This window comes from Tursiops truncatus, chromosome 6 (assembly GCF_011762595.2).
Source record: "Tursiops truncatus isolate mTurTru1 chromosome 6, mTurTru1.mat.Y, whole genome shotgun sequence".
NCBI classification, from domain to species: Eukaryota; Metazoa; Chordata; class Mammalia; order Artiodactyla; family Delphinidae; genus Tursiops; species Tursiops truncatus.
In genome coordinates this window covers 74,037,789-74,062,657 of record NC_047039.1, presented here as the reverse complement: position 1 = coordinate 74,062,657, position 24,869 = coordinate 74,037,789, and positions in this window count along the sequence as shown.

Below are 24,869 nucleotides of genomic sequence, written 5' to 3'. Positions count from 1 at the left end.
TTCAACATCACTAATTATTAGAGAAATGCAAATCAAAACTACAATGGGGTATCACCTCACATCAGTTAGAATGGGCTTCATCAGAAAATCTACAAACAACAAATGCTGGAGAAGGTGTGGAGAAAAGGGAACCCTCTTACACTGTTGGTGGGAATGTAAATTGACACAGCCACTATGGAGAACAGTATGAGGTTCCTTAAAAAACTAAAAATAGAATTACCATATGACCCAGCAATCCCACTCCTGTGTATATATCCAGAGAAAAACCATAATTCAAAAAGACACATGCACCCCAACGTGTACTGCAGCACTATTTACAGTAGCCAGGACATGGAAGCAACCTAAATGTCCATCAACAGATGAATGGATAAAGAAGATGTGGCACATATATACAATGCAATATTACTCAGCCATAAAAAGGAACGTAATTGGGTCATTTGTAGAGACGTGGATGGACATAGAGACTGTCATACAGAGTGAAGTAAGTCAGAAAGAGAAAAACAAATATTGTATATTAACACATGTATGTGGAATCTACAAAAATGATACAGATGAACCTATTTGCAGGGCAGGAATTGAGACACAGACACAGAGAACAAACATATGGATACCAAGGGGGAAAGCGGGTCTGGGATGAATTGGGATTGACACATATACACTATTGATACTATGTATAAAATAGGTAACTAATGAGAACATACTGTATAGCACAGGGAACTCTACTTAATGCTCTGTGGTGACCTAAATGGGAAGGAAATCCAAAAAAGAGGGGATACATGTATATGTATAGCTGCTTCACTTTGCTGTACAGCAGAAACTAACACAACATTGTAAAGCAACTATACTCCAATAAAAAAAATTTTTTTAAAGATTAGAGCAGAAATAAATGAAGCAGCGAGTAAGATAGCAATAGAAAAGATGAACAAAACTAAGAGTTGCTTGAAAAGTTAAAATTGGCAAACCTTTAGCTAGACTGACCAAGAAAAAATAAAGAGGACTCCAATAAATAACTCCAGAGTAAAAGAGGAGACATTACAACAGATAGCACAGAAATACAAAGAGACTACGGTGAACAATTTTACACCAACAAATGGGACAACCTAGAAGAAATGGATAAATCCCTAGAAACATACACTCTACCGAGACTGAATTATGAAGAAAGAGAAAATCTTAACAGACCAATAATTAGTAAGGAGATTGAGTCAATAATCAAAAAATTCCCAACAAAGAAAAGCCAGGACAAGATGGCTTCACTAGTGAATTCTACCAAATATTTTCAGAATAATTAACGCCAATCTTTCTCAAACTCTTTCAAAAAATTGAAGAAGAGGGAATATCCTCAAATTCATTTTATGAGGCCAGCATTACCCTTATATCAAATTCAGATAAGGATACTACAAGAAAAAAAAAGACTACAGGCCAAGACCCCTGATGAACAAAGATGCAAAAATTCTCAACAAAATACAAGCAAATTGAATTAAACAGTTCATTAAAAGGAACATCCACCATAAACAGATGGGATTCACCCCTGAGATGCAAGAATGGTTCAACATATCAAGTAAGTGTGATATTTCACATTAACAGAATGAAAGATATGATCATCTCAACAGATGCAGAAAAAACATTTAACAAAACTCAACATCCTTTCATGATAAAACCTCTCAAACAATTGTGTATAGGAAAAATGTACTGCAACATAATAAAGGGCAAATATAGGACAAACCCACAACTCACATAACTCAATGGTGAAAGGCTGACCAAGAATAAGACAAGGGTGCCCATTCTCACCACTCCTATTCAGTACAGTGCTGGAAGTCCTCACAGAGCAATCAGTCAAGAAAAAGAAATAAAAGGTATCCAGATCAGAAAAGAGAAAGGAAAATTGTGTATGTTTGAAGGTGACATATCTTATACATAGAAAACCCTAAAGACACCACTAAAAACCTGCTATTACTAATAAGTGAATTTACAAAGTTAAAGAATACAAAATCAATATAGAAAAATCAATAACTTACTATATACTTGAAATTTTCTAAGAGAATAGATCTTAAAGTTTTCACTACACAAATAAAAACCTGATAACTAAGTGAAGTGATGGATGATTTAAATAACCTTATTGTAGCAATCATTTCACAATATATGCATAAATCATATTGTATACCTAAGAACTTAGTTATACATCTCAATAAAACTGAAAAAAATAAAATTAAATTTGTGTGTAATCATTAAAAATAAATTCATGAACATTTAACGATCAACTCACCTAATATGAGCTCTAGTATACCACTCATTGGACCAGAAAAACCTTTTTTAATCTCTTTGAACATCATTTGGGCCCAGTATCCTCTGAAACTCACTTAAAGAAATACTGCTTTAAAGGAGCCCTCACAAGGTATGTAGACTATGTTCTCCAAATGTGTGTACTTTCCCCACCTAGCATTAAAAAAAAAAAAATTCTTACATATGTACCTCCAATTTATATATACACAATTTCTTTCTTTTCATAGCCATATTAGAACTTGTTAAATATAACTCTTGACATACAAAAATAGCCTTTAAAGTTTAAAATATCTGTTGAGGGCTTCCCTGGTGGCGCAGTGGTTGAGAGTCCGCCTGCCGATGCAGGGAACACGAGTTCGTGGCCCGGTCTGGGAAGATCCCACGTGCCGCTCTGGGAAGATCCCACATGCCACGGAGCGGCTGGGCCCGTGAGCCATGGCCGCTGAGCCTGCGCGTCCGGAGCCTGTGCTCCGCAACGGGAGAGGCCACAACAGTGAGAGAGGCCCGTGTACCGCAAAAAAAATAATAATAATAAATAAATAAATAAATATATATATATATATCTGTTGAATTCTGCATGTTTTGCTCATTTAATGTTCATGGTATAATAAACTGGTTAAATTAAAATCAAGTATTTTTATTTATGCAATATAGAGTACACAAAAACTTACTCATCAGATTCATTTACAAAGCATATTTACAAGCACGTCTACCTTGAAAATCATAACTGTAGGGGTTTCAGTTCAGACAAAAGTGAAAATCACTTAAGTAACAGCAATTGCATAAACTGATAATGAAAGGGAACCATTTAAAGTTCCCTTTGAAACAAGGCAAAAACAAAACAGAAGGCCTAAGTTTCTTGCTGGGGCTCTGATGTTCTGTAATTGGTTTGTTTGAAGGTTAGGTCAACCCTGCTGAGAAAACATTTCTAAATTTAGATTATAGTGGTATAGAGAAATCCAGCCAATGGGGGAGATTGCTGTGAAAAACTTCTTGCTGGATAGTCATCTCTCATTGCTAAGACTAGATAAGGTGAGCCAGGAAACCTGGTAGTGGAAAGTGACCTTAAATGGTGGGAAACTCGGGATGCATATATATTCCTGGAGGAGGGGATTCAAAAGCAAGTCGCCTCCCCATGAACAGTTTCCTTAGATATAATGGCACCACTGGACCTCATATTCGAGTGGGAGGCAAGTGAACATAGCCTGAAAGCAAAGGTGAGAGCCTGAACAGGAGACAGAGACGCCCACCTTTCAGAAGATGAACTCATTCACTGGGGAGGGACCACAGGCAAAATGCTTGCTGCCAAATGCTCAGTTTGAAAGTCACTCATTGAATGATGACTTTTCTATCCTCTTCATGCTTATAATGGCATCCATCAACTCATCATTTTTCGAGAATTTGGATTTCTCTTCTTTCAACTCTTTTTCAAGGAAGCTTCATGCTTAAGTACAAAGTTTATTGTATCCAGGTTTTCATAAGTTTCCTCCAGACTTGGAGTTTTGATGATACTCTCTCAAAGCTGGGATCATTTAAAGATAATTCTAGTTCTTCATACTCATTTTTTAATAAGACTAAGCTTGTCAAGAATTTTACATCTTTCTTCGATTTGTTCAGCAAGTTTTATGGCAAGCTGTTTTCTCCTTCTTACATAACACCCTACGTTTAACTGATCAAAAACTTCTGAACAAAAACAAGAGAACTATAAAAAATGCAATGACTGCTGTACCTACCACAACCTCCCAGAACCCAGTATCAAGTCTTTAGGCAACTCTACCCAAAACCACCTGCAGCCTCTCAAAGACCAGCCCCAAGTAAAGTTTTACTTCCTTCTGCAGATCTGGTGTCTCCTAGCAGCACTCTTAACAGATCTCCCTACTGTAGTCATGGCTTAATCTTCCAAGAACCCAAATCCACATTGAACAACCAGAAGAAACCAAGGGAGGACTGTTTAGAGGTAAGGACAAGGATGGAAAAGAATTCATATGCCTATTCAATGCCTAATGTTTCATCGTTTCTCTCCTTTTGAAATCAGTATTTTAAAGAATATAGAGAAGAATGTCCAAATCATAAGTGCATCATTTGATTATCAGAAATTGGATACATCCACATACCTACTGCCTTGGTCAAGAAATAGAATAATATCTGCCCCCTAGAAGCCTTGCTCGTGTCCCTTTGAAACCTCTGCATCTTCCTTCTTTATCAAAAGTAACAAAAATCTGACATCTGATGCCACAGATTAGTTTGAACTAATAACACATACTCTGAGTCTAGTTCCTTTTGCCAAACCTTAAGTCTGCATGATTAATCCATGTCACATGTAGCAGTACTTTGTCCATTTTCATTACTGTATAGAATTCCACTAAATAAATATATCACAATGTATTTATTTATTCTACCATTGATGAACATTTGAGTCCTTCCCAGTTTCTATTACCAAAAAATATTGCTATGAACGTTTTATGTATCTTATCACTAATATTAAGTATGCATTTTTGTTGGCTAAATTCCTAGGAGTGAAATTGCTGAGTCAGCGGTTAGGTATATATAGGTAGATACTGCCAAATAATTTCCAGCGTGGTTGACTAACTTCTACTCCTACCAGCACTTACAAGAGCTCTGGCTGCTCTACATCCTCTCCAACTCGTTAGTGTTATTATCTAAATCTGGCCTTTCTGCATGAATTATAATTTTCAAATATTCACAATATTTTAAATACTGTGATTTTAAATTACATTTTCCCAATTACTAATGAAATTCAAAACCTTTATCTTTACTGCCCATCTGAATATCATCTTTTGCGAAGGGTTGTTACAGGTCTCCCACCCATTTTTCTACTAGGTTGTCTTTTTCTTATTGATTTATAGGAATTGATTATATAAACCCTTGTTTGGTTATCTGTTTCAAGTATCTCCTCCCAAATGTGGCTTGTGTTTTTCAGTCTCTAAACTGGAACTTTTTATACACAGAAATTCTTAATATTGATATGATATGAACCAATTTAACAATCTTTTCCTTTAGAGTCAGTGCTTTTTGTATCCTATTTTAAAATCTTTGCCTACTCCCAGGTCATGAAGTTATTCTCCTCAGTTACCTTCTATTGTTGTACCATTTATGTCTACTATCTGCCTGGATTGATTTTTGCACTGGTATGAGGTAGAAGTTAGGTTTTCTATTTTTCATATGGATATATAATTGACACAGCACCATTTATTGAAACCAAAACTGTCTTTTCCCCACAGACCTTAACTGCAAACTTTGTAATAAATTAGGTCTACATTTATTCGTGGATCTGATTCTGGACTGTATTCTGATTCATTAACATATTTATATATCTGTGAACCAATACCACACTGTCTTGATTACCATACTTTTATAAGTCTCCATCTGAAGTAAAATCATCCCAAACTACTCAAGATTGTCCCTGTTCTTGGTCCTTTGCCTTTCCATAAAGATTTTAGAATCAGGTTCTTAATTTCCACACAAGCACACATTAAAAAGAAAAACATTCTGGGTTTTGACAAATATAGACTTGAATCTATAGATCAGCTTGGAGAGACTGACATCTCATGAGTCTTCCAATTCATGAGAACAACATATTCCTTCATTTATTTAGGTCTTCCATATATTTTCAATGTTTTATTTAAAAAAAAAAAAGGACTGTGCAAAACTTTCTATTTCCTCTAGTGTCAGTTTTATAAGTTGTGTTTTTCAATAAATATTTCTAACATATTACTATCTTCAAATTTACTGCATTGAATTGTATAGTGATGCACCATTTTTCATTCCTGCAGTTGTTCTTCTGTCTTTCGACAGTTGGAAAGTTTGGTGGGGACTTATGAATTTTATTAGTCTCCTCAAAAACCTGTTTGGCTTTGTGAATCTTCTCTATTAATTTTTATTGTATTTCTGAGTTTAACTTTATTATTTTCTCTACTCAGTAACTTTTTTTTTTTTAACACTTTCCATGTTTGTTTTTAACTTTGTTTCATAGAACCACTGATAATTGAGGCTTCTTTCAAGTATAGGATTTCTAACATTAAATTACATTTTCTAAGTATTTCTATAAAAAAGAAATGAAAAAGACACATACTACATTGTTTGCCATAAATTCATACACCAATACTCAGTAACTTATAATTTGCTACTCTTTTGCTGACTTCTTGAGAGAACATTCTTAGATAATTTATCTTCAGCCATTGTTCTTTTCTAATATAGGCATTTAAGACTATACATTTTCCACATATGGCTATAGCTATAGTCCTCAAGTCCTGATATGTCATTTTTATTATCATTCACTTTAAAATTGTGGTTTCCTCTTTGATCCATGGATAATTAAAAGTGTTTAACATATAGGGATTTCTCTAGTTACCTTTTCTGATTTCTAATTTAATTTTTCTGTGGAATTTAAATGTTTTAAATCCTTCAAAATTTGTTGAGAATTGGTTTATAACCTTGCAAAATGATCCATGTGCACTTGAATTGAGCTTATCTCCTGTCATTTGTAGGTATAGGATTCTACATACGTGTATCAGGTCATATTTATTATACTTTATTCAAATCTTTTATATCCATATTGATTGTTGGCTTTTTGCTCTTTCAGTTACTGAGAGAGGTATGCTAAAATTTCCTAGGTTTGAGGATTTGTCTTTGGTAGACAGGTAAGTGGGTAGGTAGGTAGACAGATATTTATATAGAGAGATATATAAATAGAGACCAAAGACAGAGATGACATGCTGCATACAAAATTTGCATACAAAGTTAGAATTGTCTTATTTTTGCAACATTCTTTCTGTGTGCTTATATTTTAAGTCTATCTCTTATAGAGTAGCATATATCTATTTTGCTTTTTATCTAGCCAGTCAACACAAGAGTATTTCACCTATTTACAATTAATAAAAGCACTGATATATTTGGGTTTAAATCTACCATCTTACTATTTGCTTTCTATTTGTTTCTCTTTCTTTATGATCCTCTTTCTCTCCTTCTTGCCTTATTTCAAGTTGATCATATATGGTATATTATTCTCTATTTTCCTCTCAATTAGCTTGTTCAGCATATATTCTCATTCTAATAGATGCGGGTTCCCCCTAGAAGTTATAACATATATCTTCAATTATTGAAGTCATATAAATTAGTGCTTTAGTATTTTAATATTTTATTTTTAATGATATAAAGCCATATTTAATCTCACTAAAATATAACAGAGATGATATTTCTAGTGAGAGCCATGTGATTAAAGTACTTCATTATCTATGAAAATCCACGTTTAACACTTTGAGATACAACATTTAAAATATCTGATTTTAAACTCAAGTTTATTTCAATATTTGGCTGTCTTTCTTAAAAAACATATCTCAGGATGGTATGTAGATCCAAATGGAAAAGCTCCTCGCACTTACTACAATCTGACATGTTTTTCAATCTCATCTTTCAATTAGGCAAAGATTTGTGTGAACATTTAGCTAGTACATTTTTATCCTCCCTGAATTCAATCATTTGTTTCTACAAACTAATTGAAAGTGTTGCATTCTTATTTTTAAAAAATTGTTTTGAACATGTGTGATATTATTCAACAAGTCAGAAAACGTTCTTTCCAATTTTAAGTATACCGACTGTTTAGACCATTTTCAGTAACAAAATCACATAACAATTATAACCTATCCAAATGCCATTTTTCCAAGTGCTCTTTCCGTAACATGAGTATGTTTTGAAAAGCATTTACTTCCTCATTCACTATTAAAATATCACCTTTCTGATGAAGGGACCAGTTAAGTGTGTGTATTTTTAAAATATCTCTTAAGTAACGCGCTGAGGAGAGTTACTTGTAATCATATGAAAGGTCAGCAAATCTGGAGCATTTGTGTGTTTGTAAAAGAATAAGCAAAGCTCATCTTCTAGCCTTACATTTCCTTTAGGCAATTTGCCACAGGATCAAGAATAAACTTCCATGTGGTTAAAATTATGTTCACAGTCACTCTCCATCTCATTAGAAATACCACGAAGATGCAATACTTAAAAGTCTTCCTTAAAAAAAGAAAAAGTTAACCACATCAATGACATTTCACCTGTGGTTCTTTTTCTGAATTTTACCCTCAGAATCCTTTATTTTTCTAAAATTCTAGTCAAAGCAGTAACAGCTTTTCCAGAAAATAATTGTTTTAAAGAAGTCAGTTAATCTATACAAAATATCTTATTTGATATATTCTTTTTTATGGATCACAAAGTCATTCTTTTTAATTGAAAGAGAACCTAATATATACCATAAACTGAGACATGATAAAGCCAACTGCACATTGAAACAGCTATATATAGCAAACATCCCATGTTTGTTCTAATACTTGTTTCTTCAAATGATCAGCAATGTTTTCTCTGGGTTTTCAAATAGTATTTGCTGGCAAAGGAATGCATATTAGTTTATTGCCATATTGTTTGCCCTATATAACGTTAACCATTTTTACCACACCTGAAAGAATAAGGAATTTCCCAATATGTGGAATCTTTGCTTTTTTTACTATTAACTTAATAAGTCTACTGACTGTCTACTACATGCCACATGCTGTTCTAGGATCTGAGGGTACAGCAGTGAACCAAGTAGAATAATAATAATGCCTGCATTCAGAAAGCTATTCTTTAGACCTCAAAAGATGTTTCTAAACATTTAACATGAAGTAAATTTTAGTAAAAGATCAAATAGCTCCTGATTTTAAATATCACTGAAACTTCTACGGGTTTTTCTTCATGGTTTGGTTGCTTTATTTTTAATTGTCTTGTTAAGCACTTTGAATTCTTTTTACCATTAATTCATATCTCAGGGCACAATATAACCTTGGGGTGAGATTCATCATTGACAGTAGTGGATGAAAATCCATTTTCAATAGTCCTTTTCTCAGTTTATTACTCATCTGATTAGATGGTCATTGTTTTGTCAACACTACCATTTTCTTAACGTATGTTTTGCATTATTAAGATGAAGTTAGTTCATGGTGTCTCTATAAATTAGGGCCCAAGCAATAAATAAACCATTCTAGTTATTTTAGCAGAGAATAAACCATTCTAGTTATTTTAGCAGAGAATTTAATAGAGGAAATTGGTTCAAGGGGTGGAAGACTGAAAAGGGAAAAAGAGGCACTGTGGTCACAGAGAGAGTAACTCAGGAAGCAGCTTCCACTCCTGGGGCCAGGGATCCAAGGGAAGAGGATGAGCTTACCAGACCTAGGTGTCTGGAGACCCAGGACCCAGACCTCTGAGGGGATGGCCTGCTGGTCCCTCAGGCACCTGAGGGAAGAGTCTCACACCTCTGAGGAGGGGCGCTGCCTGGCTGCTGCTGCCGCCAGCATGATGCTGCTGGTTTGGGAGTGTGGAAGGAAGCTGGGAACTGGAACCGGTTGCTCTTGGAACCCACTGGGGTAACAACAGCAAAATCAGCAGACAAACTGAAAGGAGCAAGTTCTTGCTCCCTCCTCCTGCCTTTCCAGTTGGCAGAACCCAGCAGGGAGCAGTACACTAACAAAGCAGAAACGTGGTTTACAGCCTCCCAACCCCCATGTCCCAAAGCAGAGTGTACTGTGAGGCAGGAAACAATAGCATAATACCCGGTGGTGTCTCTGCAGAAATATTTTTAAACCACTTGCTCATTTTGTGAGTGTTAGTTTACTTAAAATGAGGCAATATAATTCACAGCATCACACAACGAGGCTACATAGTCTGCATTACGTCACGATGTATTAGAAGAAGAAGAAAAATGCCTGTGAGCAGCACAGTGTACACCACTGGGTAGGAAACTCCCACCTGATGTACATAACATGTGACCATCCAACGAATGGGCCAAGAAAGAAGGAGCCAATGCCAATCTGGATAATGGATATAAGTAAAGATGAATGAATTTGGTTTTTAATATAAACTGTTGGATGGTCACGTAAAAATTGCTGCCCCTCCCATTGGACACCATTGGTCTAGGCCAGGGTTGGAAAACAAATGGCCCGTGAACCAAATCTTGCCAGCTACTTGCTTTTTAAATAAAGTTTTATTAGAACACAACTCTGCCTATTCACTTATATATTGCTTTCGCACTACAACAGCAAATTGGAATACTTGCTACAGAGACCATACGTCCTGCAAAACCCCAAATACTTGCTATTTGGCCTTGTGCAGAGTAAGTCTGTTGATCTTTGGTCTAGACAGCAATGTCCAATAGAATTTTCTGAAATGATGTAAATGTTCTATATCTGTACTTTCTATTATGGGAGCTGCTAGCCACATCGTGGCTACTAAGAACTTGAAATGTAGCTAGTACAACTGAGGAGCTAAATATTTAATTTTTATTTTAACAGCCACCTGTGGCTAGTAGCTACTGCTGTAGAGAATGCAGGAATAAATAGAAATAGGAAAAATGCCTGCTCTTGAGCCACCTAGAACTAATTTTTCATTATACCTCAGTCTTGGAGGAGGTATATTGGAGTGTGTTGGCATTTCTCTACCCCTGTGGTAGACGTGACTCATACACTCCAATCCTAATTCTTGTCTCCTTCCTAGCACCGGAACGATTATGATCCCTCAGCCCTTGGAAGTTAAGTGTAGCCACCTGACTGGTCCTGGAAAATCAAATGTGAGCAGAAATGACGTACATCACTTCTGGTCCAAAGCTCGTACATGCCAGCGCTCAACCCTCCAGCGCACTCTTGCCCAGCACAGGCAAATAATGGAGGTACCCGTCTCCACCTGAGCCCCTGACAACTGTACAGAGGAAGGCTCTTCTCCAACCCCCACTGGACATGTGACATAAGGAATTTGTGAATTCTTTTGTCTTAAAGAACTGATGTTTGGTGGTTATTTTCTCAGACCAGCGTAACTTAGCCCCAACACAATCCCCTAATAGAGCATTTCAATGGCCTCAAAAACCCTTCCTTGCCCTCTTTGCCTAAAGTCTGCCAAATAAAGCTAGAGATATATTATGCAAGCCAGGAAGACAGGGCTGCAGAGGGGATATTCCATTAGCTCTGAGTTTCTGTAGAAACAGTGAGTTCTCGGAGCTCTGTGCCACTGTGATTTGGAGCTGGCCTGTCACCTGATGCAATACATGACTTTTAATGGCCTACTCTGCCTCTTCGAGGTCCCTGCTTCCTTTGTACTGGTATATGGAGGGAGGGTTAGCTCTGGACTCAGGTAGATCTGAATTTGAGTCCTGACTCTGCCGTATAGCAGCTACATGACTCTGGATGTATCACTTGGCTTCCTTAGGCCTCAATTTCCTCTTGTTTGAAATGTGCATAATTAGAGCAACTTTTCCTGATTGTCCCAAGCGTTAGCAATAATTTATAACGTCTGGTAGCATCTCTCTCATGCCTAAAACTATACCGCGTGCTCTCCAGGTACAGCGCCTTTGCCCGTGATCCTCCTTTCCCCTGAGATTCACTAGTGTGCCACGCTGCCTTTCTTAAATGGAAGTCCTTCTTACTCAGCAACACCTTTTCTTGCTGTATTAGTTGACCATAATGCCTCCATCTTCTGCACTCTGTCTTTCAACCCTTGGTAGCTCCTACTCATCAATCAAAATCCAACTCAAATGTCACCTTCTCAATGAAAATTTCCCCCATCTGAAGCAAACTTCACCCTCCTCCCTCAACCCTATGGCTTCAATATTCACATCTGCCACAACTCCATTGTGGTTTTCACTCATTCCCTTGAAAGCTCATTAACGACTGGGCTGTGGCTTTCTCGTCCTCACCTCCACACCCCTGATCCTAGGCTGCCTCTATGCTTGTAGAATTCCTGGCATATAGAAGGCCATCAATAACCATAAGAAGCAAGGAGGAAAAGAAGGAGGAGGAAGAAAAAAGGAGAGAGAAGGGAAAGAAGGAGAAAGAAAAAGGAAAAATTAGGCAGCTCTGACTTCTATCAAGTAGAAAATAACCTGGAACTACAGTTTCCCCTTCCAAGAAAAGCATAGCTTCCTTTTAAAGCATTAGCTCAATAATCTTTCTCACTGAGTCATGCAGAAATTCTTAAATGATTTTTTGAGTTGACAGGTAATCTATAAAAGGAAAGCGTTCATTGCAGGTTGATGAAAAGGAGGCAGCGTCTTTTCTTCGTCTCAGCTCTCATGCCCACATTTTCATAATTATTTATATTTCATCAATCAGTTAACTATAAAAGGCAATTCAAGAGGTGAAAAAGAACATATTTGGTTACCCACATTACTAAGGCCATCAAAGAAGGAATTGGCAGACATCGAACAGCTGAGGCCCAGCCCTAGTGGAGAAGAGCTTTCATAAATATCAAAACATCTAAAACAATAAATGCTGGAGAGGGTGTGGAGAAAAGGGAACCCTCCTGCACTGTTGGTGGGAATGTAAATTGATACAGCCACTATGGAGAACAGTATGGAAGTTCCTTAAAAAACTAAAAATAGGGCTTCCCTGGTGGCACAGTGGTTGAGAGTCTGCCTGCCGATGCAGGGGACATGGGTTCGTGGCCCGGTCCGGGAAGATCCCACATGCCGTGGAGCGGCTGGGCCTGTGAGCCATGACCGCTGAGCCTGCGCATCCGGAGCCTGTGCTCCGCAACGGGAGAGGCCACAGCAGTGAGAGGCCCGCGTACCACAAAAAAACAAAAACAGAAACATCTAAAAATAGAACTACCATATGACCCAGCAATCCCACTGCTGGGCATATACTCTGAGAAAACCATAATTCAAAAAGAGTCATGTACCAAAATGTTCATTGAAGCTCTATTTACAATAGCCAGGACATGAAAGCAACCTAAGTGTCCATCAACAGTTGAATGGATAAAGAAGATGTGGTACATATATACAATGGAGTATTACTCAGCCATAAAAAGAAACGAAACTTTAGTCATTTGTAGTGAGGTGGATGGACCTAGAGTCTGTCACACAGAGTGAAGTAAGTCAGAAACAGAAAAACAAATACCGTATACTAACACATATATATACGGAATCTAAAGAAAAAAATGGTACTGAGGAACCTAGTGTCAGGGCAGGAATAAAGACATAGACATAGAGAATGGACTTAAGGACATGGGGGCGGGGAGGGGGAAGCTGGGGCGAAGTGAGGGTAGCACAACATATATACACTACCGAATGTAAAATAGCTAGCTAGCAGGAAGCAGCAGCATAGCACAGGGAGATCAGCTCGGTGCTTTGCGATGACCTAGGGCGGTGGGATAGAGAGTGTGGGAGGGAGGCTCAAGAGGGAGGGGATATGGGGACATGTGTATGCATATGGCTGATTCACTTTGCTGTACAACAGATACCAACACAGTATTGTGAAGCAATTATACTCCAATAAAGATTTAAAAAAAAAAAAAGGAATGAGGAAGAAGGTGGTTATTACCCCCTCCGAACTTTTCCTTTGATTATAACACTGTAGCCCACTAAGTTCTCGGGCAGCCCCCTCTCCCCCGCCCGCTTATAAGCCTCACAAGCGTCCTATTCTAATAAATCACTTCATATCTTAAAAAAAAAAAAAAAAAAAAAAAAAAAAAGCATGTCAGAACTTTATTCCAAACACGCTTTCTCTTTGGGGGGAAAATGGCGGCCCCAGCAACACGCTATAATAAAACATTGAATTTCTTTTAAATAGAAAAAAATCAAACCCTTTGACATGTAGCTTAAAAATGGAAAAAGAATCTTATAAGCACTTCTGGGGGGCAAAAAAGGTTGTAGCCAGAAATCAACAATTTCTCCTTGCCACTGCCCCAAATATACCACGGGTCCAACTCCATGGCGGGTACAAGGCGAAGGTTATTCCTCCTAGTAAAGGACATGGAAGTAATGACAAGAAAGAGAAAGAAACTAATATTGGTTACTATGAAACTACTCAAGGAAAATCAGTGCTGAATTATTTATGTCTAAGTTTAAATGTTCCCTTGCTGGTTTTAGCTGTCTAAAACAGCTTTAGGAAGTCTAAAAAGAAAGTTATAAAATTTCCTCCCTCCAGCCAAGAGGAATGCCTCTCTGAAAAAGTGGCCCTTGGAGATGAAGCCCCAGAAGTTTCCAAGGTATGGTGCAGAGCTCAGGGTTAGGTGAGGTGGAAGTTTAGATGAGAAGTATTTCCAGGTGGGCAAAATGTCAGCACTATCAAATTGCTCCGGGACAACAGTAGCCAACAGAAAATTATCTGTCATCCTCAGCAGTCCTTCCATGATTTTTCAGAGGCCAGATGTCTCTCAATTTGTAAGATGGTCAGCAATTGTGTGCAGTCAACCACACTCTCTCCATTTGAAATAATGAAAGAGACCAAAGTTCAAGAGAGAAGGGTCATACTGAGCCCATTCAGCATCTCGGGAAGATTTCTACTTCTTTGTTAAATGGATTGCACAGATTGGGTCTCAGCCTAACCCAGTGACGTTCTCCTGAAGGTCGCTGTGTGCTAAGGGTGGGGATTCAGCATTCACAGTGAGGTGAGCGAGAAGCCAAACCCTTGTGACCAAAATGCATTGCTCTCAGGTGCCTGAGAGAGAGATTTTGTGACCCCATTCATCAGTGAACAGCTGGATGGATGGTCAAACAGAGCAGAGCACTGTAGGTTTTCACATCCACAGAAATCAGCTACTGTCATTCCTGGAAGACTACGAATATTATTATAGATATTCTATAATAATAGAATATCTATGTGCAAGGCCTGTGCCTATGGCAGTGAGACCCTCAGACACCATCAGTTATGCTAGAGGATCGTGGGGGAAATTACTCGAATATCCCAGTACTCTCCACTGGGAGGACAAATTGTCGAACGGAAGTAAAATCAAGTGTGCAAGCACCAGAATGTTAAAAAATTGGTTACGAACCAAGGAAAGGTTCTCAGTGGAAAGAAATATACCATTAGCTACTCACAATTAAGTGACTAAATACAGTGAAATATAGTAAATTGCCTCTACTATAAATCAACTCATCTCTCCCAAAATACAGTAATATATAAAGTAGAAATCTGATAACCTTTCTGTTATCTTCCTAAGACTGATATAAATCTAGCCTCTGTGCTTTGGCAGTATAATTCGGATAAGCACACATCCTGATTTACCTGAGACAGTTTTGGTTCCTGCCTAGTGTCCCAGCATAATTATTAACAGCAATCTCTTTCATTCTCCAAAGTGACCCAGTTTGGACAATTACATGGTCATATTACTCATAAAGGGTTTCTGCTGAATTATACATGCTCTGTTACTTCTTATTTGAAAGGCAAAGGGAGTTTCTCTGTAAATAGTAAAAGCTTCAATATAATACCACATGTTACATAAAAGCATAAATAAGTTTAGCCTCACAACTGGACAACAGAACAGTGCATAACACGACACTGAGATTGAGCTAAATAAAATTATCCCCAATGCCTTTACCAGTGAAATTTCTCCCTCTAGCTCTCTGGGGTCACTGGCCCTTTTTAATTCGACATAATTGATGTCATCTTGTAATACAAACCTGAGATTTACGGTAAGAAGAGAGAAATGCTACTGACAAAGCTCACATCTGTGGTGTATATGTTAATGGCAAGTGTTGTTTCCCCCCCACCACTTAAGTCTTCCTTTGAACATCTTCCATGTTTCAAGTTATGCCTTCAAAATTGCTCAAGACAGCTGGGACTGCTGCCTGTTTCATGTTAATTATTTTTTGTATTTCGGTCTCTGCTGTTATTACCACTTGTTCATTGGTGGCTCTCATTATCATAATATTTGTTTGTCTCTCTAAATAAGCTAAATACCAAGATTCTGAAATGCAGTAATATACAATACAGTAATATAAACCTTCTGAAGGCAATGAAAATATTGGAAAATCACCATAGGAAATTCTGTTCCTGAAAACTACTTACAGGAATAGATTCTCATGACAGAGTTGAAGAAAAAAGAAGACATTGAAATGAGGCATCTTCTTGACTGGAAAATGGCAGGTGAGGGTTAGGGAAGACACTGAAGGTCAACTGACAGGATACTGAGCCTGGTTCCCTTACTGCCCATGGTCTGTAGGGGGACCCTGGCCTTAGTGGACAGCATGAGAAAGGACCAACTGGGGAGGCCTTGGCTTCTCTTACATCAATCCAGTGCTCAGGACCAATGAGATTCCACAACACCTCCCTTGGGTGACAGGACCACACCATGGACATAGCCCAAAGCATGATGGAGCCTTAGCCCTAAGGATCTGGAGAGAGATGCATGCCAGTCAGTTCTCCAACTCTTTCTCCCCAGTGACCACTTCCACCAAACTATCACCACAGCATCTTGCTCAACCCTGTGCCCCTGTGGTCCTCTCCCATAGGATTTGTCATCCAAGTTCCCACTGTAGACAGAAGTAATGACAGACCCAAACAATTACCTACTCAATAAAAAATGGAACAGTAGCGATGGACCATTAGCAATGAAAAGCTTGTTTTTCATGCATTGAATGCCAAAGAAGTACCATCCTAATTCAAGATCTAGTCTTTTCCTTGGGCAAGATACTCTTTAATATGGAGAAAAGGAAAATGAGAGAATCCATTGGCATAATGTGAGCCAACAGAGAAATCAACCCATGAGTCAGATAAACACATTAGTATTGGCTCTAAAAAGGAACTGGTCATGGAAACCTCCTCCTGATTTATCATTATTACCGTTCATTCATTTACAAGCAGAAGGTCATCCTCTTTATATGTGCCTTGCTGGGGGAGCAGTCACGAGGCATAGGTGATATATTAGACCCTACAGAAGTCCTTTTTGACATAATGTTTGAATATTAAATACTAATTAGTTTTTAGTATGGTTTCAGTATTTTCTGAGATTGATTTTCTTGTAAAACAAAAAAGAGAACATGGAGGGCAGAGAAGAAGGCTGTCACTCATGGCAAATTCTTCGTTTTTCTCATTTCTATAAGACTCGTAACTTTCACCTTTTAAAGAATTTACAGATTTTGATTCTTTTACAGTACTGAAAGCTTTATCCACACATGTTACTTCTCCAAGAATAATCTTTTCTTCTTTCTAAGCACTTTTATAAACAGGAACTCAGTTAGACTTCGTAACAACCCCATGAGACAGGCACTATTATAAATGGAGAAAACAGAGCCAGAAGGGTTAGGTAACTTACCTGAGAGCATTCCGAGTTTGGATTTAGAGTTAAACTCTTAACTAGTACACCAATTTCCGTAGTCAGGGAAGGGCTGTGTCTATCAGAAGGAGGTTTCATCAATGTGCAATATAACAGAGGCAACCAATACATAAAAGCAGCTCCAAATACAATTTGATTCAATTAAGCAAACATTTATTGAGCACCTATTACATAGCAGACATTGTGCTATGTGTCAGGACAAACAGATTTATTAGACAAGGGGTATTTTAGCGAGGAGAGACTAAATACATTTGAGAAAAGGAGGAGATGGTGGGATCCATCAAGCATCCTGGGGGTCAGAAAGGAAGAGGTGCAAAGGAGAACTAGAGACATCTTACTATTTTGTTAAAACCTATTTTTCCATGATTAATCCCTTTGCTTTGGGCTACAATACACTCATCAACACAAGTTTATCAGCATTGATATATAAGAGAGACACAGTTCAGAATTTCCATCTGACTCACAAACAATTAAACACAGTGTTAAAAATAAAATGTGCTCCAAAGACAGACATATGGGTCAATGCAACAGAATAGACAGCCCAGAAATAAACTCAGACACCTACGGTCAATTAATTATCGCCAGAGGAGGCAAGAATATACAATGGGGAAAAGACGGTCTCTTCAGCAAGTGGTGTTGGGCAAGTTGGACAACCACATGTAAATCAATGAAGTTAGAACACACCCTCACACCATGCACAAAAGTAAACTCAAAATGGCTTAAAGACGAAAATAAAGACATGATACCATAAAACTCCTAGAAGAGAACGTAGGCAAAACATTCTCTGACATAAATCGTACCAATGTTTCCTTACATCAGTCTCCCAAAGCAACAGAAATAAAAGCAAAAATAAATAAATGGGACCTAATCAAACTTAAAAGCTTTTGCACAGCAAAGGAAACCATAAACAAAATGAAAAGACAACCTACGGACTGGGAGAAAATATTTGCAAATGATGCGACCAACAGGCGCTTAAGTTCCAAAACAAACAGCTCATACAACTCAGTAACAAAGAAAACCCAAACAACCCAATCAAAACATGGGCAGAAGACCTAAATAGACATTTCTCCAAAGAAGACATACAGATCGCCAACAGGCACACGAAAAGATGCTCAACATCACTAATTATTAGAAAAATGCAAATCAAAATTACCGTGAGGTACCACCTCACACTGGTCAGAATGGCCATCATCAAAAAGTCTATAAATAACAAATGCTGGAGAGGGTGTGGAGAAACGGGAACCCTCCTGCACTGTTGGTGGGAATGTAAACTGGTGCAGCCACTGTGGAAACCAGTATGGAGGTTCCTCAAAAAACTAAAAATATAGTTGCCGTATGATCCAGGAATCCCACTCTTGGGCATATATCTGGACAAAATTATAATTTGAAAAGATACATGCACCCCTATGTTCATAGCAGCAGTATTTACAACAGTCAAGACACGGCAATAACCTAAATGTCCATCGACAGATGAATGGATAAAGAAGATGTGGTACATATATGCAATGGAATATGACTCAGCCATAAAAAAGAATAATCCCATTTGCAGCTACATGAATGGACCAAGACATTATCATACTAAGCAAAATAAGTTAGAAAAAGATAGACACGTACCATATGATATCACTTACATGTGAAATCTTAAATATGACACAAATGAACTTAAATACAAAACAGAAACAGACTCATAGACATAGAGAACAGACTTGTGGTTGCCAAGAGGGAGAGGGGGCCAGGAAGGGTCGGATTGGGAGTTTGGGATTAGCAGACGCAAACAATTATGTATAGAATGGATAAACAACAAGGTCCTACTGTATAGCGCAGGGGAGTATATTCAATATCCTGTGATAAACAATATTGGAAAAGAATATGAAAAAGCATACACACACACACACACACACACACAGCTGAATCACTTTGCTGTATGCCAGAAACTAACACACCATTGTAAATCAGCCATACTTCAATAGTTGACATAAATAATAAAAAATAATTAAAATAAAATAATATTGAGTAGAGTTCCCTCCATAATAACATATATGGGAGAAGAATCTGAAACAGAATGGAGATATAGATATATAGCTATAGATATACAACTGAATCCCTTTGCTGTACACCTGAAAGTAATACACTGTAAATCCACTATACCCCAATATAAAATAAAAACTAAATTTAAATAAATAAAATGTGCTCATATATCTGAATCTGATTCCCCCACCTCCCTATCCTCTCACCCAAAGCTTCCTTTTCAGTGGCTCCAAAGAGAGATGTTTTTCCCTCTCAGCCTTTTCAGTCAAGGTTTGTACACATTTATCAACTCTGGAGTTTCCAGGTCGGGATGTCTGTCATTTAACCTTCATCCCCCTTGAATTTTCATCCTGATAGGTTTGGATTAAACCACAGACTGATAAATGAGCACTGCTTTGGCGACACAAAAGAGCAGTCATTAAGGAAACCACTCTGAAGGTATGAATCAAAGCCAGGGATCTTTTGGGTTTTTTCCCCCTTCTTGTTCACAGATTGCCTGCAGTAATACGTTTTTATTATTTGTATTTATTTGTTTTTTTTTCTCCTTCAGTTTCCAAATGGTTTTCATCATCATTTCCCGCTTGTTTTTCTAAAAGAATAAAAGTGTGTACTGACGGCAGACAGCTCTGTTTATGGCACTAATGTGGCTAGCAAAAGCATTTTACCAATTTGAATTTAATCCAGGACCGGGAAACCAGGGAAAAAAGGAGAATGAATGAAGGTTAAGTAACAGGCCCCCTGATGTGAATAGCATGTTTCACTCATAAAGACTTAGGATAATGAGGGAGGTGATGTTTTTCCCCTAAGGCAACTGTTTTGCTAAACTGAAGCTTCCTAAGAGGGGGCATTCCTTCTATTTATTTAGCTTACAGTTTTCCAATTATTTAAGCCACCACCCACTTACATATGGTGCTTGATTTCTTTTTAGTTTGGGAAGCCACACACTATCTTAACCCTTCTCTGAATTTTTTTCCTCTCCACCAAACCAAAAGAAACCAAATAGCAAAGAAGAAGAAAGAAGAAAAAGACAGCAGGGCTTGCCAAAGATAAAAGTTTTATCAGATGTGACAAGGGACAAGAGTGCATCAGAAAAGATTGTCCTGGGCCATAGAAGAAAACAGTGCAGCGAGCATTACGGTCACAGCTATACATGCCTGGTTGCTAAGTTTCTCTGTCCACCCCTGAAAGAAAATGCCTTTGGGGGCAAAGTAATGCTTCATTCTCTCTATTAGTGGTAATGCAAATACCAGCTTTCAGGAGTCACCTTACTGTTTAAGATTTTAGCCGGACTGGCTTAACTCCCCACTTTATATACTATGGGAAAGGCACCATCTCCTGAAGCTTCTGGGAGTTAGGGCACAGAGGTGAGGGAAGGCTTCCATTTATCCCAGGCAGCTCTTGGCTTCCCCTTTTGCTGAATTCTCAGCCCCATTCTACATAGAGCCAACTATTCCTGCCACCCCTTTGCCCAGCTAGTACTTGCTCCCACAGTCTTGCTAACACAAAACCATATACAGCAAACCTTCTCTGAATTCAGGGAGCAGCAGAAGAGGATAATATAACCTCATTCATGGGACTACTGAAAGGGTTAAAAGCCATAGCTGAAAAATCAGCTACATGAGGGCTCAGAAACCATCATCAGCTGTGCTGGACACGTATGTGTGTCTTCAAGGCAATTCATGCCTAAGCCGGCTGTAGGGATGACAGCCGATATCCCCTTCACATTAACAGATAAGGAAGCAAAGGAAGGAAAGGAGGATGACTTGTGCCAGAGGGCCACTCGTTCAGCAAACACGTATCAACCTCCTGCTACAGGCTAGTTGTCCCCATGCTGGACTCAGGGCCTGACACAAGTAATGTAAGAAAGTAAAAAAATGAGCCCCCATAACCAAAGACGGTACCAAGTACTAAGAAATGAATCACTAAGAAAATGAATATTGTAAAGACTACTCCCAGCCTCTGAAGACATTCTCCAAGCTTTAGGTCTAGGGTTCCTGACAACGGGAACTCCTCCTCAGAGCTCAGATCTCAGGTTGATGACAACAGCAAAGGTGCCTTGAAGACAAAAGAGGACAGGCCAAGGGTCAGGGTACGTAAGGTATGACCTCCACCAGTGGACGGGAAACTGTCCACAACCGTGGCACAGGGAGAAAGAACTTTCCAAGGAGAACACGTAAGTCATCACTTCCCTACGGCCAGAGGATCCCATTGTCCCAGGGAGCTTTTGGTCACACACATAAGGGCCCAGCACTGCAGGCCATGGTGGCTGGCTCCCTGAGATGGGGCACTCCAGATGGCTTAACATCAGCAAGAAATCCCACATGTCAGCACCCGAAAGAAATAAGAGATTCATATCTGACTGCTGATCATCCCATGAACAGACTCCAAGTTCACTGCTGATAAACAGCAAAGAGCAGTTGCTCTTACCTAGTGGGGGGTTTGTTCACCTTCTGAGCTAAACACACCCGAGATGCATCCGTCACCTGCTTTCAGTGAAGAGCAAAAAAAGATGAATGAAACCAGAGGCCCAGTAATGAGGGTCACTCACTATTCCTGAAATAGATACTCGGTAGGACCAATACACAGTAGATCATCGAAACTTTACAAAAAGCCTGAGAGAAAGAAGAACTGTGTTATTACAAAGATAAATTCAAGAGCCCTAATGATCTCTATTTTTCTTCTGCAAGGAAAGATTAGGATCCAAGATGCAATTTCACAGCTGAAACTCATTGGGAGAATTAACCCCCCTCACAGAATCAACCATCTGGAATGATACTGAATAACAGAATATGGGTACCTGGGGGGAAATACAGACTGATACAAATGTCATGAGAGCTGCATGTTGGGCAAGGTTTACGGTCATTGAAATCAGACACTGGATCCAAATCCCAGCTCCATCACCTTTGGTGTGACTTTGGACAGGTTACTTAAGCTTCACAAGCCTCAGTTTCCTCATCAGTAAGATGAATATAATAACATCAACTTCTATGTTTTCTAAGATTTAAATGAGATAATATGGCAAGTGCCTGGCTTAGAACATATGCTTGAAACCACTGGAAAACTTTCTTCTGAAGTCATAAGACCGTATTCCAGTCGACACAACTTTCTAGGTTTTAAACACATCATTTAAAGACACGTTTAAGAGTTCTCTGACACTTTTTCTAGAATATTCAAGTTAGTCAAGTGTTTACAGACATCTAAGTTTTCTAATCTGTGGCCGCATTTTTCTTCACTATCAAAAACTATTTTCAAGTCACCCTCCAAAATGTATTCTTTTCTTTCCTCTTGCTACCCAACTTTGTCCGAGGGATGCATCTGGTCAGATTGCATTTTTTAACACCATCAAGAAAATGGGTTAGAGGGCCTTTCATCCCCTGCCAAATCACTGAAGAGAAGCGACTCTTACAGGTGACTTCTGCGCATGACTCGGGACCTGGTGCAGCCTTGTTCCTTCCCTGTGGTTTCAGAAAGGACTTCTGGGCAGCAGACCCTGGCCATGCGGGAACAACCCAGTCTGTGTGCAAACAATTAAGGCACGCACTGTTGGCTACCCAATCTATTTTCCCCTCTCGCGTTTCACTGAACAAAGTAGAATTGGCTTCTATTTCTTCCGGTTTGGGACCTTTCGGTGTCATGTACAGTAAATGTCTATGCACTAGCTGTTCCAACGCCCTCATCCCTGCCCTTCTCATCCATATCATACAGAAGTCCAGGCTTACACCACTTGCTCACTTCACTGCTTCCTTCCTGCCATTCTTCCTCTCTCCCTCCTTCCTCCCTTTTTCCCTTCTGTCTTTTAATCAGAAAGAGAACAGCTATAGGATGTGAGATCAAGCTATACTATAGTCACCACAGGTAATCACTTTGCATGTAAAGTAAGTCTGTGCCCAGTAGACGACAATCCCAGTTCCTACGTTCAATTCAAGACAATTATGGAATGTGAATCGTGCGCCAGGCCCCGCGCTGTGTGCTGGGAACACAAAGATAATTTGAGACATGGTCTCCATCCCCATGGAGTTGTACAGATAAGCGGAAAAGTCAATAACACAGTGAATTACAATACTCTATTATAATGATATAACAACACCATAATACTCTGTGATGCAGGATGTAATAGGGCTATGCATCAATAGTAACTGCTTTGGGTGGGGAAGGTTTAATTTTGCTGGGGAAGGTCATCAGGGAAAGCTAGCCTTCGTTCTGGATTTTATTATCTCATGGGGAAAAGTTGTAGAAACTTCCTAAACCTCTCTCGGGGGTTTTCTCAACCCATTCTAATAATCCTCCATGGTGCTATCAGAATCATCTTTGTAAAATACAATTTAAGCCACATCTTTCTTAAAATCATTTAAGGGCACCCTGTCGCCCTCAGGATCAAACTCCAGATGCCTGGGCTGCTGGCCGGAGGAGGGAGGCGGAGGGCATGAGTGGCAGGCGGGCATCCCTAGGCCTGAAAGGAGAGGCGACCCTGCCAAGGGGAGGCCACCACCTGACAGAAGCTTCGAACCGCTGCCTGCCTGCTGCAGCCACACAAGGTGGGAGTCAAGGGAAAAGATACCCACCCCAGGACCCTATCCTTTCTCTCCTCCTTCCCTCCATCTGTCCAGTGCTGCGCACTGACCAAACCCAAGGGCAAGGGTGCCCGCTGGTGTCTCATCTGTCAGCCTCCTGAGGCAGAGAGCAAGGCTTAGAAGGGAGACCTAGAAAAGCTAAGTTCTCACTTTCTCTGTTCGCGTTGCAGCTGGTGGGAAGCAGTGGTGGCATCTGACACAGTTGGGGCTTCTGAGATGTCGGTGGAAATCTGCCTCGGAGCTTAGAAAAACAGTTTTCCTGCCATGATGAACAAGCTAGTGAGTTACCACTGGCATCTCCTCTCCTTTGCTCTGAAAGTGGATGTATGGCTGCCATCTTGAAATACGGTGGTGGAGTGGTCCCAGAAAATCAGAGATACCAGCCCTCATGACACCGAGGTGTTAAACCCACAGCTGCCTCCTTCCTGACTTTTTGTGATGAGAGAAATCTAAGATTCTAGTTATTTAAGCCACTGGTAACAGTGTTTTCATTACTTGTAAAGGAAAGCATTCCTAACTGACATGGCTTCCTTGTGTTTGCCTCCCTTATAGCAAGTCCTACAGGGACTCTCTGAGTAGGTGTCTGTCTTCTCCCCTAGAATGTGAGTTCCATGGGGTCAAGGCTGACACAAGCAGCTAATTGCTGCTTGTGAAGTGATAAATGAATCAATGCGTCAGGTGCTGTGGGAATGTAAGTAGGACTAGATGCCATCTTGGTTCTTCTTCCAAGCTCTGGTTCATTCCCTTGCTTCGTTTCACCCTGAGGAACACTCTCTTAAATGCCTTGCTGTGTTTTCTCACCTTCCCTTTGCCCTCGTATGTCTATCGTATATCAAGCAGACTTAAATTGCACAAATTGTTTGCGTTCTGTTTAATACCCATTCTTAAAAATGATTCTCACTC